The sequence below is a fragment of the Amphiprion ocellaris genome, chromosome 1 (genome assembly GCF_022539595.1).
Source record: "Amphiprion ocellaris isolate individual 3 ecotype Okinawa chromosome 1, ASM2253959v1, whole genome shotgun sequence".
Lineage (NCBI taxonomy): Eukaryota > Metazoa > Chordata > Actinopteri > Pomacentridae > Amphiprion > Amphiprion ocellaris.
This window is the reverse complement of record NC_072766.1, coordinates 3,717,893-3,726,593: the sequence shown is the minus strand read 5'-3', so window position 1 is coordinate 3,726,593 and position 8,701 is coordinate 3,717,893.

Genomic DNA, 8,701 nt, shown 5'->3' with positions numbered 1-8,701 from the left:
CATGCCAACCCATGCATATTTTATAACAGCCAGCATTAAAAGCCAAAGAAATAAGGAATGCCTGGCTAGGCAGCCGGGTTAGCTAGATGCCCTACTTCTTTTCTAGTTCAGTCGTTATTTTGTTTCCGTTGCAAACACACAGAGAGCCGGACAGATGGAGTGCATCGGGACAAAAGTGGTAAATGTGGGAATGTATAATCAAAATGGACAGGACTTATGATAGACCAGGGGTGTCAAACTCATTCTAGTTCAGGGGCCACATTAACCCCAGTTTGATCTGAAATGTGCCGGACCAGTAAAATCACAGCATAATAACCTATAAATAATGACAAATCTAAATTTTTCTGAAAATGCTTATGTTTAACAAACAATAATAAGAAAAATAAGTGCAATTTCAACAATATTATGCCTCAGTTTATCATTTACACATGTGCATTACAACTATCTATCTAAAAAGCAAAACATTTTGTCACTGGTATGTGGAACTGAACAATATAGCATATGACCAAGAGAACAAGTCAAGATCTAGAAATTAATGACACATCTATGTGGTAATCCTGACCACCACATCATACAAACTGAAGTGGGAACTATTAACTATTCCCCCATGCCTTGGAAAAGTATTAAATTTATGCATAAAAAATACATAAAAGTTACGGCAGTGCATGAGAAATAGGGTTCCACCAAACCAAACTCTGTCGTACTGAAGCTGCAGACTGACATTATATTGCAATGTCTTTGTAATTCTTACACTGTGCAAAATCATCTGTGGGCTGGACTGGACCCTCTTGTGGGCCAGTTTTGGCCCACGGGCCTTATGTTTGACACTCCTGTGACAGATGATTGCATTGTGTTGGTATTAGTAGCATCTCTTTTTGTTTCATTTTTTCCTGAATGTTCCCCATCTGTCTTCTGTGAATTGTAAGTGTCGGCAGGGTCAGGCCTGAAGCTATGTGAATACTGAAGACTCATCAGCCCTCCAGCTGGGTGACGGCCTTCTGCTGAGCCTGGGAGCCATGAGGACACTGGAGTTGTCCTTTAACTAAAACACTCCGAACTGAGCCCAAAAACGTGCATTCATTACTGCATGTAGCTAATAATAGCAGCTGGATGATATCTTTGAGGATGGGTGCTTTCTTTGTGTGTGCATCAGTGTTTGATTGGGTGATTACAGCTCCAACTAACCGTGTTGTTGTTTGTGATTCTTTGTTTGCACGTGTTTGCATGTGCACATCAGGTAAACACCCCGGTAAGTCAACATCCCTGTCTGTCACCGTTGAGCATTCCGCCTCATGCCGGCTGCACAGAGCCAGGTTGTTCTGTCAGTGTAACATGCTGCAGTGTGGCAGACATCTTTTTCTGCTCCACCTTTTCCTCTCTCGCTGCTGATGGGGCTGAACGAAGGATTCCGAGGTCAGGTAAGAGTCAGCTCTGTCACACACACCTTAAGGACTCGCGTTCTCTCTCCCCTTCTGCTGAGCTTTTCCCCAGCGCTGCTCTCTCCTCCTGCTCACCTGTGAGAATAAATATTTAATTTTGACCCCTGCTTCGTCTTACCAAGTACATACCGAATCAAATTAACAACGGTCTGCATGTGTGTATATTCCTGTACGTGCACGGTCATAGAAGATTGTCTGCATGTATTATGGATGTATGAATGCATGTGCATGTATGAAATATTTTTGGTAAAGTGGCGGAAAGTTCCCTTTAAATATTTTAGGCATTAACTACAGAACGGTGACATTTAAAATCCTTTGATTGTGAACTTTTATACTTTAAACTCTCCTGTTGCTGTCGGCTATTGTTTTCTGCTGATGAATTTTAAACAAAATGTATTGATCTATCCAGCAGTCAACTTTCAGCAAACTCTGTACTCCACACTGACTGAACAAAAAAGGTTTAATAAGCATTGCAGCCTTGGTTTTCACTGAATATCCGTCATTGTTTCAATAATAAAACCATGTTTTGATCTTATATGGTTATGGTAGAATCAGAAAATGGTAGGAAACATGTTATTTAGTTTCTGGCAAAGATCATACTTGAAGTTAAATTAACTTTCTGTCAAAGTTAGGGAATATTTTTTACTCCAGCTACAATAATAACCACTTGGTTAAATGGTACGATTAAAGTCAAGATTAATAACTGAACAAATAGTCCAACATTTTGTATATCCACCAATCCACCTCAGCCTCCTCAATGTATACACAAACTCTGTCTCTATTGTCACATTCATTTTATTAGTTCAGTTTTTACAATGTACTTAGACTTTTTCAATGCTCTCTTTTTTACTAGCGATTTTTGTACCTTCTTTTTTGTTGTAAATATCAACAATTTTGGTACCTTATATCTCTGACCAGCACATTTATTGCATGTTCTTTTGTACATTGGTTTCCTGATCTTTCTTCAAAGCAATGTGTGAGGATACCTAGAATTTTTCCCAAGGAGATGAGTAAAGTGCCTATCTATCTATCTATCTATCTATCTATCTATCTATCTATCTATCTATCTATCTATCTATCTATCTATCTATCTATCTATCTATCTATCTATCTATCTATCCATCCATCCATCCATCCATCCATCCATCCATCCATCCATCCATCCATCCATCCATCTATCGCAATGGAATTCTTTGTGTCTCTACCTAGTGCTGTGATGAACATTTTTACAGAATAGACATTCAGACACACTCTTATTTCCTCATCTGCACTAAAGTAACAAATACATGTACAAATATATAAAAAAAGAGAAAAGGCATGTGCTATAAAAAGTTAAAATTTAGATAGGTACCGCTCAGTATACAAAATATGGTGCACAAAAAGGGTATGTGGAAAAGAAACTGTGTAAGCAAAATATGTGCAATATTTTATGGTGCAAAAAAAAAGACGAGTCATAAATAGTCCAGCCACTAGAGGGCTTGAATACAGCCTTCTCTCTAAATGACTGATGTTCTCCCTTTTGTGGAAGAACTGTCACTTTTTTACTGCTGTTTCACAACAAATTTTTAGGGACATTATTTCTCATATGCAAATGTTGTTACAAAACTAACTTACTTTATACATACAGTGCACACAGTTCGCATTGGTTCTGGCTTTGTGTCTTGTTGGCCTTCATTGTAAAGAAGCAGAAAGAGCCTCATTCCAGTTTGATAAGGTTCTGTGGGGATCAGAGAAGCAGTTGGGCTTCTTGGAGTAGCACCCATCCAAGGGAGCTGTAACCTGGCAGCAGGCACCTCCAGGATACAAGGCCCCGACTCCAGGTTGGCTCTGGGAGGTTCGTGTGCACGTTTGTCTTTGTATGTGTGTTGGTGCATGTACGGCTGGCATGTTTGATCGCCATCTGCAAGCCCCGGGGATTCTGGCTAAGGTGGCCACACAGGCAAACACACACACATGCACAGAAAGGCACAGGGAGTCACACACATACAAGCACACGTGCACTTTCTCCCACACACTCTGCACCCTCACAGCTGTGGCTTGTTAAAGTTTGGGTGCCAGCATGTGTGAGCGAAGTGAACCATAATCACTCTCAATGCAAAAGATCAAAATCCTATTTCCAGGAATGCGGGCAGCTCTGAACAAAGCCTCCAGAAAAAAAAAAAAAAACCCTCTCTCTCAAGCTCTTCTTCTTCTTCTTCTCTCTCTCACATACACACACATATACAAATGTGTCCTGGGATATTACGGAATGTGATATCACTGCAGGCAATCAGTTATATTGGCCAGTGCAGATCTAAGATGTTGTATTATTCACATCCTCTAAGGCTCCTGTGATCAGCTGGAAGAAAAATATAAAACATGAAAAATAAATGAGTGGGATGTAAATGTGAACAGTTGGTGTTGCCAAGGGGGCATAAAAGTTCATTACAAACGTTTTAGTGATTTTGGAGAGATCAATGCGAGGATACTTTATTGCCAATGCTATTGTTTGAAAGTCCAGATTAGCGCTTTAATACTGCAGGTCTATTGATAGTGATTATGAGCTTAACTGAACAAAGAGATCGGCGATCACACAAAATTAGGTGATGACGATGAAGCCAATAAAGGACAGTCAATCAGAGGCACGTCCTCGCAGCCTCTTTGAGTTAAGCTACTGGTGCGGTGCTGCTGGAGATGCTGGGAATGTGAATATAAATCCATCACCAAGTCTGCATTCCTGTCCCGTCTCCGCTGTCTCTTTGTAATAGTGTCTGCTTGTTTGCACAGATGCAAAGAGCAGTTATAGATCATATTTGTTGAATACGCTGAAGCTGATTAGACAGGATGAGTTGAAGGCCCAAAGCTGCTTTCCCTAATCCCGAGATTAGTAATAATAAGAGGTCTGTCTTCCTGCTCACACTCACACAGAGACAAAACGGTGCTTTTGGCTCAATCCTGAAAGCAGAGCTGGTATCTCTACTCTCTCAGAACAGTCACTTGGCCACAGTAGTGACAGTCCTAACTGGGAGATGCACAACAAGCCAGTAAAGGCTCATTGCCAGACCAGTGTTTCCAGTGTGAGCAGTGTCTCGGAACCTGCAAGTGTGTAGCCCACTACTGGGTTGAAGATTAACCTACTAGCACAATTGAAAAAGTTCCAGGTCTTTTCTTTTCAGACACTTTCTTCTTCTTTGTCTGTGCTTCACTTGTTCAAATATGCTTGGAAACGAGCACACATGAGAACACACACACCTAAACTTGCACAGAATCTGAGGTCTAATTGCTAACCTCAAGGGCCACTATTCACTTACATCATGCAAACAAAGGTTACATGAAATTACAAAGGTTACCTTTTAGTCAGTGAAGCAGATAAGTTTTCTCCACAAGAGGCCCAAAATTCCTCACTTGAAAAAGAAAAATTCAATTTTACACAAGCTCCCGTAACACGCTTTACTGAGAAATAAGATTTATGAGACATTTAAAATTCTACAGTTCCTGGCACAGAGAAAAAAAATGCGACAAAAAAAAGATTTCGATGATCAAGACAAATAGCAAACAGATAGACATTCATACGCAGAGGGAGAAGCAAAGCAGAGAAAATAGAAAATACAATTATCCGTGTCTGTTTGACCCCAGGGAATTCACAGTATAATGCCACTGGATCTAATTCACTTGCAAAAGAGTTGAGCAGGATGTAAAGCTTGATTCACAGGGGACTCAGACCATGAAAAAGCCTCTTTTCCTGCAACCTTTCACGCAGACAAAAAGCTGCCGCATCTCCACTCCATGTGAGAATCACAGCTTTGGATCTGCATGTGGGACAGAGGCACCCTGGTTAAAAACAAACACTCACCATGAATAAATATATACGTTTCCTTTATCTTGAATGCCCTTTCATACAAAGATTGTGAAAGAGGGCAGGCCCAGCATACGGTTGTAAGGACCGGCTACTCGCCTGACATTAGAGGGAATTCAGGGAGTGCATCTATTAATGTATTCTTTTTAAAAAGTCCTACTCAGTGGACCATGAATTGAGCCTTTTCATAGGAGCCCATCTCATACTGGTGTGAAATGAGGTGAAAATAAGCAGACTTAAAAGAGACGGCTTTGCAGGAAGTCCTCCCCGAGTGTCTGCGGAGGTTTGCTGAGGTGACCCAAACAAATCAGCTTTTGAAGGGAGTCAAGGGTGAATTCAGCACACTGGGAAACAAACACACATGGAAGCTTCTCTTGCTGTCAGCGGATATGCATGTCAGAGCTAGTGCTGTCACTTTCCCATTGCGAAGCTTTTATCACATGCTTCCCCGTCTTCTGGGCCCTGTGCTTGCAGGACTAGGCTAGTCCCTGGACTGCCAACTGTAACCACAACATACTACAGCCTGTCAGACTGATTGCCACACACACACACACACACACACACACACACACACACACACACACACACACACACACACCGAGAGAGAGAGAGAGAGAGAGAGAGAGAGAGAGAGAGAATACCAACAAACACTGTCACACTTTTGAACTGAATTCTAAATCCAAAATATTCATGACAATTAATAAATTCTGAGAAACGTGAACTAAATGGCAGTTCTATCTGCGGCACAGAGCCGTTTTATGAGAGGGCATCTGTGTGCTGCATATTTATCAAAGTGACAGCAGGCGTCAGGGATACAGGGACTCCAACATAACCACTTACTCACTAATGGCTTACACAGCCACGGATCATTATCCCTCACAGCATAGCCCAGCACAACACAACACAACAGTGCGCTGCACAGCACCAAGCTGCACGGCAACCCCCTCAGTCCCAGCACTACACTGGCTTGACTGCAGTGTGAAGAGAGTAGGAGGCTGATTAGATCTTTTTACAGAAAGCTTCCCCAGTTTCGGCATCAAAATGTTCGAGGAGCTTACTTGTTAGTTGAACAGTTTGAAGCAACTACTCCTTCTCTGTATTTCCGGCTAAATATTCAGAAATGCCAAGCTGGTTTAAAGCTGGAGTGCAGGACTTTTACTTAGAAATTAAAGCTTCTTACATTTGAGCCAAACGAGTTCACACAGCGCTGATTAGGCCAATCAGAGCCAGGTAAACCTCCCTGTATTACACAGTATGAGATTTTAATTGAGTTTCTGTTCTGACATTCCCACGCTGGTGCACCTGTATCGATGCGTTTTATGTTAACTACAGCTGAAGAGGGGAGCAACGGTGACGGAGTAATCTGCAGCAGCTAGGAGCATGGAGGAGCATGTGGTGGAAAAACCTAAGGAGCATCTCAGAAAAGTTTCTGGTGCTCCAGATAAAAAAGAAACTCGGCTCAGAGGAAAGATAACAATCTAAAAAAGAAAGCCCCCAAAGGTGAGCCATACATCATGAGCACCCAGCAACACTCACTGTCACAAAAGTTCCGCACTGTGGGTTCAACTGACTTTGGTTAAAGTAACATTAAAATCAAAGTAGCCAAACAGATCAATAAGTGTGAGAGGTCAGATGATAAAACAAAGCTCACAGTTTGGCCACTTTTGTGACAGTTAATATAATGGGGTCAGTGGTGCAGCGGTGGTATTATTAACTATGGTATTAGTAATATATAATACACTGTATATATTTTATTTTATTGTTCTTCTGTTATAATTACACAAAGTTTGGTTTTGTCTGCCTACCCCTACGTGCACTTTTGGCCGCCCACAGTGTTCTATAAATGTGTTTCTCCCGCCTTACCTCTCCCCTGTTGTTCATGCATTCAGAAAGAGAGATAAGCGAGATTGTGCAGTTGTGATTTGTGTGTGTTATTGTCATGTAATCCCACTTATTAGTTCACTTTCCGGTCCTGATATGTGCATAGTTTTTTCTGTAGGAGGTCAAGTTCATAAGACGGATGATTTTGTATGTTTTTTGTCTACTGTAAAGGTATGTGTTCCGTCTTGTACTGTACATTTACTGTATGTCTATTGAGTGTTTCCCACCTTACACGGTCCCCCTTTTGTTATGTGTTCAGAAACAGAGGAGCCCAAGACGATTTTGAATTTCTTTTTGTCTACTGTAAAGGATAAAAAATGAACAGAGATCGCCTCCAAAGAGATTTATGTGTCAGCTAGATCATCACAACGCATAGAAGGAAGCCACCGGTTGGATTAACACAACAGAAATATTGATCAAAATCTCTAATTTCACAGGAAAATAGGTGCATGCATGCAAGCGTGAGGTCAAAGTATCAGCAAGGAGTCAGGCTGTAAACTGTTTGGATAATACTTTTGTTTGTAATTTAACCTTGTTTCTTTTCCAAATAAGTACAGCAAACTGGAGAGTTTGTTTCAGCTGTGTTTGATCATTAGTAACATTTCTTTTGCTGTGTTTCCAGATCTCAGTAGGTAACTTGGAGAGTGAGTATTACCAAAAGAAACGCGGGCCAAAGCTGCAAAACTAAGATCCAAGTTGTAATTGTTGTGCAATGAACCTTTGTGACCTCATAAGAGGATCCATCTCTGCTGTTTTGCCATTTCGTACTAAAGGAACAGATGTAAACCTTTCACATTGCAGCAGCTTTTGAATACAGTCCATAATACATGCTATGTATGCTTTTTTTTCTTTTTCTCTCTCTCTCTCTCTGCTGTCTCAGATTTAACAATGCACCACTCCAGGCTGTCTCTCACTCTCACACAAACAGTTCACACTCGACAAATCCAACCACACACACATGCAAACACAGACAGATGTCAAAGCAGACACTTAGTCACGTTCTAAGTCAAAATACAGTAAGACTGAGTGCTACAGTAATTGATGTGTTATTTTGCTGAATAAAATCCTGTTTGCATTTGTCAGGTTGGACTGTAAGCAAAGCTGGAGGATTCAGTAACAACAGCAGCAGTGTTTAATAGAAAAAATAGATCATAGCAAGCGCTAAAGGTGATCAAAAATCGTTATAGCTGCCTGTTGAGCCACTAATAGTTACTCATGACAGACATTAAAATGCTAAATATGTCACTGAAACTATATTTGATCTATAACTACTAAAGTTAAGACATGCAACACTTAGTTCCACTGTTGTTTTTGTTCTTCAATTACGGTTAGAAGCGACAGTGAGCTGGTGAGTAAAAAGAGGTAACAGACAGGAGCTGTTATGGACAGTGACTATGGGATAGACCCAGTAAAGCATTTTGATTTGTGAGCCGTTGGAACAGGTGAAAGAGGAACAGGGTGTGACTCACAGGTAGATAGATTGATGAAGCCATGGCGGTGACAGGGTTGAGGTATAGGGACAATGAAAATGAAGAGAGAGAGCGGC